This window comes from Coturnix japonica, chromosome 5, assembly GCF_001577835.2.
Source record: "Coturnix japonica isolate 7356 chromosome 5, Coturnix japonica 2.1, whole genome shotgun sequence".
NCBI classification, from domain to species: Eukaryota; Metazoa; Chordata; class Aves; order Galliformes; family Phasianidae; genus Coturnix; species Coturnix japonica.
Window position 1 is genome coordinate 6,024,856 of NC_029520.1, and position 9,846 is coordinate 6,034,701.

General features: G+C 40.0%; 1 long non-coding RNA gene across 1 annotated transcript in view; it reads right to left on the reverse strand.

Annotated features, from left to right (window-relative positions):
• LOC107314397 overlaps nucleotides 1–6,088 on the reverse strand; it is a 30,717-nt gene extending 24,629 nt beyond the window's left edge. Inside the window, exons 1-2 of the long non-coding RNA XR_001555398.2 lie at nucleotides 5,955–6,088; nucleotides 316–319 (exon numbers count right to left, since the gene is read on the reverse strand). This is a non-coding gene — a long non-coding RNA (uncharacterized LOC107314397). The remainder of the gene's footprint in view (nucleotides 1–315; nucleotides 320–5,954) is intronic.
• Nucleotides 6,089–9,846: the final 3,758 nt, after the last annotated feature.

The window sequence follows — 9,846 nt, forward strand, 5'->3', positions numbered from 1 at the left end:
GGTAAAGTCAGGTAAAGAAAAAAAAAAATTTTGAACATCAGTAAAATTCCCTAACAGTGAATGTTATTAGACTGGATAATCTCCCCTTAGGGAAGCAATAAAAACGACATCATTTGCATCTTTGCAAACGAGACCAGACAAAGCACTGGGAAATATACTGTGGGGAATAATCTTGTAAAAAGATTGCACTAATTTTTCCCATCTATTCTTTCTTCATAGGATTGCTTCATATGCGCAGTATGCCATACTCCTTTTCCTGTTACTTTATTCCTTTTCCTGTGTGTTTAATGACAAAAAGCCTGGAGCAATTGTTACCTTTCTAAGTAAAATATGACCTACGAAGACAATTAACCTTTTTTTTTTATTATTTAAAAAGTGTCTTTTTTTTTTTTTACTTAAAATATAACCAGTAATACATACAAGAACATACTCTGTAAGGTACTAACACACTTCAGCACAATAAGCAATTAGGTTTACCCTAAATTAATTATTGTTTGACATGCTACTCATACATACACTGTGTAACATGAGGAAGTCAGTCTGACCTTAATTATTGCTTGTAAATAATCCCCAAGTTGTAACTAAGTAGAGCCTTTTAAAATGTAATTATTATAATACCAGAGTTACAGAGCTCATTGATTTATAATTGCTTAATTGCTTATATCTATTAAACCACAGCTGCGATAGGTTCATCGTGTATACACGCACTACTCTGGAAACTGATTAAGTATGGCCAGAAACTTGAACCAATATTATCTCCCACAGCTAAATGCTAAATAATCATTCCATTCCAGTCAAGGTCAGCATTGTTGATTAGATGGTTGATCAACTGTGGGAAATAAGCTGGTCATTTCAGAACAGATCCTGCAGAGTAATAAGATGGGGGTAGGACACAAATATATAGGTACCTCCAGGATCCTGCATCTCCCACTAGATTTCTAATTCAGACCAAAACTTCCTCCTTACTGTGATTCTAACTGTACGTTTTTAAGATTGTGAACTGTAATAAGCTATTGGAAATACAGGTAACTGTGCTAGTGGGAAACAATATCCAAGTAATTACAAAACTTCCCTATCTTTCTAAGCGAGGCATCTGCAGTAGTTTGCATGTTTGCATGCAAAGGATATACTGTGCTTTTGTCTGTCATGCCAACTACACGCATGCTAACAGCCTTTCATAGAGGGAATTCAAGCCACAAACATGGTCCTCATATCTTCTATGAGTTCAGCTCTTTCTCTGCCACTGTCTGGTTAAGCAGAACAACTGCTCAGTGAACAACTGCACCACATTACAAGTAGATGTGACTGGGGAAAAGGAGCAAGATAGAAAAGCAAACACTCAAGAGTAGACAGCATGACACTCTCATTAAAATTAGAGCATATCCCGTCTGTCAGAATGGAGACACCAACATTTTTCTCTGAGAAACTGTAACCTGGCACTCAAAGGTTTTAATATACTTCAAAATACCACCTCCTTCTGACAGAGATGTGTGGATTTTTTTTAATCATTAAAATTTCAGCTAAATATAAGCCTTAGTTCAAATGTTTTGTCATTTTACAACGCAGAGAAAAACACCAGCTAAGATGCATGTTAATTCTGTATGTTCATGGAACACAATATGACAAGTTGGACGGGACCCACCAGGATCACTGAGTCCAACTCCTGGCTCCACATGGGACCACCTAGAACTCACCCACTACACCAGAGAGTTTTGCCCAAATGCTTCTTGAACTCTGATAGGTTTGGTCATATGACCGCTGCCCCAGGGAACCCTTTCCAGCAAACACACATTACACCACAGAGTTAGATCCTACAAGAAATCATAGAACTATGAACTGACAACTCATAACTACCATAACACCTGGAAAGATACAAGCATATTCACAGAGCAGGTATCAGGAATAAAAAATTACATATATTATCAACATTCATACAAATTTTTATATATTTCTTAAAAGCACTGAACTTTCTGTAAGCCTGAGAAAAGTGGTTCTGTGAGAGACTATTGAATAAGTTGCTGCAGTGAATTTCTTCCATATGCCAAAAATATGGAGAAGTGAGAATGAAAACTGCACTTGAAGCTTTGGGTTAAAGAAATCAAGCCTGTAAGGATCTGAAAATCCCATTCCAGTCTCAGGCTTTCCTAGTCTGTACAGCATGAAAAAAAGCCATTGCCATTGGTCTCAATTTCTGCACTCCTATAAAGGGAATATTAGTCATGCAGGTTCATCAGTCGGGTTACATCTAAATTCCCCATGGTAAATGAGACTAAAGAAATGCAAAGTATTCTAGTGTTGTACAATCCAGATAGAGCGATAATACCCTGCTTGTTATTACCAGCATTCCACAGCAATTAGGGAATCACAGCAGAATCCTAAATCTATGGGAAGAAAATCAGATCGCCTCAAAGCGTGGTCCTGTCCCATCATGTGACTGAGCGTGTAGGATTAAAAGCATCCCTATCTCAGCATTTCTTGTGCACTATTTTTTTTTTTAAAGTTTATAATTGAAAACATTGTTTTTGTTGTTCCTCTGCCCACCCTCAAGCTGTCAGTTATGCAAATACAGCACAAGTCCTGCTCTTCTGCACACCCTCACCAGTCATCAAGGCTTCGCAGCCAAGTTCTGCTCCCACTTCTACCTGCACAGACCTATTCCTTGCAAATAGACAATGAGCAAAGAACGACTGTAGCAGACATCTATTCTTGAGCTCTGATTTCCTTGGAAAGGCAGTGGATAACCTAGTCTTATCTGTTGTGTTTTGGTTTCTTGTTTGTGTTTTGTTTTTTGTTTTTTTTTTCCAAATATAACATGAAGAAAAAAAAAAATCACGTCTGGAAAAAATGTCATTTATCTTCCTTATCTGCAATGCTTATTGAAAAAAAATACTCTTTACATTGCTGACAGCTTGTTATTTTCCTCATCTGAGAACAGCTGACATCTCTTATCTCATGCTTGAAATATAAACTCTCTAGTACAGCACCATCAGATCATTCGCTATTTCTCCCTCTGTCATTACAGTCAAAGCAAGAACAATAAGAAAGAAGACAACCTCGTGGGTTTTTCAGTGCAGAAATGTATTCAACTGCTTGTCAAACTAGTTGGTACATGAAGTATATCCTGAAAACGTAGAACATCATAAATACTATGGACAGCTAGAATTTATCCTAACTCCCAAACTTTTTGGTATTTCTTCATTACTTTGTGTTGGCTGAGCACAGCATCTATCTGAAATAATGAAGGCATTTTAACCAATAAAATTAACTGTAGATCCAAATACAGCGTTTGAGGTTAGAACTTTAGAACAAGGTAACAAAAAGTTATCTTGTGCAGGAAAGAAAAAAAAAAAACTAAAGAAAAAACCCAAAACACACAAATAAAAACAACTGAAGAATAAGCAAATTGAAATATTCAATAATATAGAGAGAAAAGGAAAAGATTCAGTCACAAACAATCTGTAATTAAATACCCACAGTAATGCAGAGAAAGTTACTTCCTTGATGTTCAAAGAGCCAAAGGAAGGAAAAAGTAAAATAAAGACTCCTTATTAAAGGAGATCAGCCTGATACTGTGTTGGTAACTCAGGAACTGAAGTTATGACAAGCCTGATAATAGAAACAGCTGAGGGTGAAGGTTTGTTTTGCTGTGAATTTACTGTGTTTTTGCTGGACATCTTAGAACAGTTCCTAATTGATGTCTGAGAAGAGCCAGTAAGTGAATCCTAATTGGTCACTGGTCTTTAAGAGAATTCTAGAGCTGATTCTGTTCCATCAAAACACAACCTTTAGGATGCAGATAAGTAGATAAATAAAAATGAAATCTGATGAACCTGGAAGGTTGGAATACTCAGCTGATATACTTTGAAGACCTATTTTCATAAATTACTACTTAATATTAAAAAGGAAAAAAAAAAGAAAAGAACAAACCAGAACAAAGAAGCAAACTAACAAATATCAATCAATTCCAAGCAAAATAAAAAAAAAAACACAACACATCAAGTGACAAAGACTGTGAGCCTCCAGAAGGAAAATTTTCCAACTCTGCAGTAAACTTTTGTGTTGGGATAAGCGACATAAATAGCACTTCTCCCAGTAATTCCTTATATAAATTATTATTAAGTTAAAAATACCTCCTCCCCACTCTCCCTGAAGAGAAAGAGACATAGGAGTGAGACATTTCTCAATTCTGCTATAAATCTCTGAACCTGCTCAAGCAGGAGTTCAGGTGTAGGGTATGATGTAGGTGTGGTACAACTGTATCCTCTGTCACAGTTGTGTGTGAGGGGCAACAATGAACACATGGAAGCTGCTCTATGCTGATGGATGGGGAGGCATATTTTTAGAGAGCACTGTTTCCCAGGGGGAATCTTGCAGACGATGCTGAGGGGAGGTCCAGAAGCACAGACAGGAGAGTAAGATGATTTAATACTCGCTGTCCTAAGCTTGTGCAAAGCAGCTCCCTGAACAGACCTACTCATTGTAACTCATAGGCTTGCTTGCTTTCTCCTCCTCCAGTACCATATGAATTCACTCTATATTTTTCAGAAGCATCATCCATATATAAAAATAACCTGCTCACAACATCTACTACTAAAAAAGCATAATAACTTTTAATCATGCTAGTATTTAAGAGACAGAGCCTTCATCCTCACCAAATCCTTTACATACAGTTCCTACACACACAAAAAAAAAAAAAAAAAAGAAAGAAGAAGATCAAAGCATAAGATTAACTTTAATAATCAACAGCCTTACTTGAGGACACTGAACACCAAATAAACAGAGACAGCTCCCTGTATTTCAATCCTCACTTCATTCTCCCAGCGGGGAGGTTCAGCAGGCTGGATGCCTTGTTCATACAAGACTTATTAGTAAAAGGATCTTGCACATTTTGAACCATCTTTTAATTGAGATCTCTAAGTAGTAAAGTACAGATTGGTGTTGCTCCTAATTAAGTACATCTGTTTGCACCCAGAGCACTTTTCTGTCAGCTTGAAGGAACACCCAGGACTGGCAAAACAGACGCCTTGAATTAGCACAGAGGTCATATGTGCTGACATGCATAGTATCAGCAGATTGTCCCACTTTTCCACCCACTGAATTCTTGCTGCTAATCTAATTAATACCCTCTGACTATTTCAGATGGTCACTTGCAAGAAACAATAAAGATAAAATGCTGGGGTATCTTGTGACACGTACCTGCTTTTTTGTCTGCCCTATTTCCAACACATTTTTCTCTGTTCTGTTTGTATCCCTTCTGCTCATTCATTCTCTGTAAATGGTCTGCCTTCAGTTCTTGTGCTTTGAGAGAGGAGTGCAGTACTGAGGTTAAAAGAAAATTATCCAGAGGAACTGGGAATCTGGATATCTCTTCCCACTTTCTTTTCCTATATCCTTTACTGCTCCTCTTCTCACTGCCCCTTCCCACCTCTCCCATCTCCAAGGCTCCCTGGTTCTCCCTTCACCTACAGGCGGAGCAAGCTGGGGCTAACACCTGCACTGAGCTGGGCACAGCTTGCAGAGCAGGACAGCCCTTCCCTAAGCATTTGTAGGCAAGGAGGGTGCAGATTTGATACAAAGAGAAATACTTATGTTTACTACCATCTCTAGCCATTTTCACATGTTCTGCAATCAAGGAAGAGGTACTGCAGCTCTAAGTTGTGGCTCCTTTGCAGAGAACAGGAAGGATATGTTCTTCCCCCCCTCATTCTCATATTCCTTCACCTTTGGCTGTGGCCAAAAAGTGAAACATCCAGGGATAGTAATAGCATTTTTGGTCCTTTGATTATCTGGAATCTTCTATTTACCACTGGCATAATTTCAGTAAGAAGAGAACATGAAAATAATAGTGGTAAAAAGAAATGGTCCTAATGCCAAAGACCTCCCTTCCGAAAAGAAGGGATATCAAAGAGTGAAACACAACTGTAAGCCAAGAGCAACAGTTATTAAGTACGTACATACGCGATAGATCTCACAGCAGAGGTTCCCAGAGAGGTAGGAGGTGAGTGAAAGCAGTACTGTACAAATTGTCACACACAAATACAGGAACGGTAAGTAAAACTGTCCAGACACAGGACAGTGGGAGCAAACAACACCTCTGCAGAAGAGACACGTTCAGGAAAAGCCAGCCAATAGACACAGCAAACTGGGGGGGGGAAAGGGGGGGAGAGGGAAAGAGGGAGGAGACCTTACAGTCCTTTTGAAATTGAAAGCTTGATTATCAGACTTTTATACGAAGTAATTCCTGCACTCAATACAGTGATTCACAACTCCATTCAGAAACTGATGCAGTCTGCATAAGTAAGAGAACTCTTATAAAATGTTTAATCCAAGTACATTTTTCTAGCTGAGTTGAATGGCAAGAAATCAAAAAGGTTTCCCAAAAAGTTAAGCAGGGCCCATTAAGAACAGGGACTAGATGCAGTTACTACCTATTTTAACTTACATTTCAGGTACTCATATGGTAAGGAGATACTCACAATATGAATGAGCAGGTTTGTATGAAAAAGTAATACTTATTTCAATAAGATAATATAGTTTTCTAAGAGGACCCAGATAGCTGTATGTTTTCCCTTATACCCACCCTTCTTCAGAAGAACAGAATTCTTTAGGAACAAAAAAGAGTCTGACAGATGAAACTCAAACTTTACTAAGCTTAGCATTTCACTAACCTTTTGTTATGCTTAAACAATTTAATATGATGCTGGCAATAAGCAATAATTGTGTTCAGTCAAATGGAAAACAAGGACCAAGGACTTGAACTCTTCATCACCATAGTTCTTAAACAAGATCAAAAGCATAACCTCGGTAGTTGCAGTTACTCTCTCTTTGGGCAGTCACTAGAGGGCAACATCATCTATTCAATCCGTCCTACAGACAAAATCACAGCACTCGCACCCTTTTCTCCAGAGGCTCGCCATGCCCAGGTTGGCTGCACCCACGCTGCCCATAGGATTGCCACTAGCTCAGCTCTGAAAACTCAACTTTCCAGTTGCTCACTCAGCTTTAACACAAGGGCACCTGTAGGGCACTGTGAAAATTGCCTGCTCGGGATCCAAGGGGAGAGGAAAACTCAGGAGGAAAACTCCACACCCCTCAGCTTACAACATGCAACAGGAGGAGCATGAAGGGCTTGCTCTCTAGCTTGAGCTACCCATGCCTTCTGCCACACACACAGTAAACCAACAGTCACTGTTATACATCACCATACCTTCACATCACGTCCCAGCGCTCAAATGTCTGTAGAGATGGTTCCCTTGTCATTTGCTCTGCAGCACGCTCAGGATACCTGCTCCATATCTTTGCTGGGCTACTTACATGCCACAAGAGCAAAGACATTCTCAGGACAGTGCTATCTCCCAGCTCAGGGGGAAAGTGATAGCCAGCTCCACTCCCTCAGTTATACACACAAGCACAGCTGCAAGCACGGAACAATCAGTGGCCCAGGCAACCTACTCAGTACCTCAGCCCCACAGCTGAGACACTCAGCTGGCCTAACTCAGCTCATCAATCAGCCCTGGCAGTGCACCAGGAGTAGGAGGTCTAAGTGAAGTGGTCTTTGCATAAAGGCATTCCCCAAGTCACATAGTTCAGGCTTTCCTGTGTCCTTCTCCACTTCTTGGTTTTTTTTTCCTACTCCCTCCACCTTACAGTAGTCGTTTTCAAGCAAAAATAAAGGAGAATGCTGATGCTACCTTTCTGAAGTACTGTTTGGGCTGGAAAATGCCTTCTGGACATGTGGCTGAAGGAGATGCAAATTTGAAAGCAGCTGCAAGCCACAGAGACTGTCTCTTCACCTGCTCCACAACCACCCCTGTGCAGCAGCTCCATCTCAACTATCTCTTAAAAATCGCATTCCTACAATAAAGATGTCCATCATCAGTCTAGTGCTCTCATTTCTATGTGGAATTATCTGTAAGAGCACTCACCCAATGACTTCTCCAGATTGCTCAACATGGAGAATGCTTAGGTATTCTATGAGTTTTTTGCTTCGATCTTCACTGGCAGTCAGATTTTCCATACCTCTCAAGTCCCCGAACCTCTAGGTGGTCACTATGGTGCAAAATGTCCCCTGCTATAAGAGCAGAGAAAGTCTGAGACCACCTCATAAGTCTGAATGTGTACAAATGTATGGGGCAGGTGACATACATCCCAGGATCCTGAAGGAATTGGCTGATGTGGTTGCCGAGCCACTCTCCATCATATTTGAAAAGCTGTGGCTGTCAGGCAAAATCATTGGTGACTGGAGAAAAGGAAATATCACTTTCATTTTCAAGAAAGGGAGAAAAGAAGACCCAGGTAACTACAGGCTGGTGAGATTCACCTCTGTGCCTGGGAAAATCATGGGGCATTAATCTCATAGCCTTCTATGATAGTGTGATGGTATCAGTGGAAGAGCAACTGATGTCATCTGCCTAGACTTGTGCAAGGCCTTTGACATGGTCCCATACCACATCCTTATCTCTAAATTGGAGAAATATGGATTTGAAGTCTGATTATTTGCTGGACAAATAATTGGTTGGATGGTCACAGCCAGAATGTTGTGATCAGTGGATCTATGTTCAGGGGGAGACAGTTTATGACTAGTGTCCCCCATAGGCTGGTCTTGGACAAGTGCACTACAACATCTTAATCAATGACATAGTGGGAACGTACCCTTAGCAAGTTTGCTTATGACAACAAGCTGAATGGTACAGATGATATAATAGAAGGCAGGGATGCCATCCAAAGGGATCTAGACAAGCTTGAAATGTGGGCTCCTAGAATCTGACGAGGTTCAACAGGGCCAAACGTGGGTCAGGGCAATCCCAGATATGTCTAAAGACTGGGAGAAAATCTTATTGAAAGCAGTCCTGTGGAGAAGAATTTGGGTGTTCTGGTAAACAAAAGGCTGGTTGTGAGCCAGCAGTGTGATCTTGCAGCCCAAAAAGCAAACAGTATCCTGGGCTGCATGAAAGGAGATGTGGCCCCTTCTATTCTGCCCTCTTGAGGTCCTATGTGGAGTACTGCATCCAGGCCTGGGACCCCCAGCACAAGAATTTATCTCACAGGGGTCTTCCCAAAGAAGCTTTGAACCATCTCCAAAACCTGGAGTACTATGAAAAGTGCCTGAAGTTCCAGTGTGGGAAACACTTGTTTTACAAGAAACAGGTCTACAGGTCATGAAGAGTTTGGGACATTTTGATTTTCACCTGGGATTTTCCCTTCAGAGAGTGGGTACCTCAAGCTGCTCTACCCAGTCTGATTCTTGAGTGCCTGAGACAAGAATGCATGTTTTAGTTTTGAGGGAATAAATAAGCAGAAGGTATTTATCTGCTGACCTGCACTGTTAGTAATTGTGTATCTAGTATAATGTGCTAGATATCAACTTCATTAACACATGAGGAATAATACTTGCATGTTGGAAGGACGCCACAATCTGGAGAAGGGGAATTGGATGGAATATTGATATTTATTTTTAAAAGGTGGATGGAGATGAGATGGTATAAAAAATAAGAAAAAGAAAACACTGGAACTAAATCCCAATTAAAGAAGTAAAATATGCAAATCTAGGGCACAAATGTTCTTGTTTGCTGCACTGTCCATGGCCTAGAAAAGGGAACACATTTGCATTAGAAAAATAAATTAAAAAAAACAGACTTGAGTGTTTTCAAAACTTGTGAGTTGTGATAACTTTAGATCTCCAGATCTCCAGACATGGTTACAAAATGAGGAAAACCTTTGTGAAAATTTAACAGAACTTTCTAAGATGAAACAAAAAGTCAATTATGTTTATGCAAGACACTAAGAAAAAATAATGTTAGAGCAGAAGCTTCCTTTATCCTTTATGTACTGAGTGATGATGGTCTC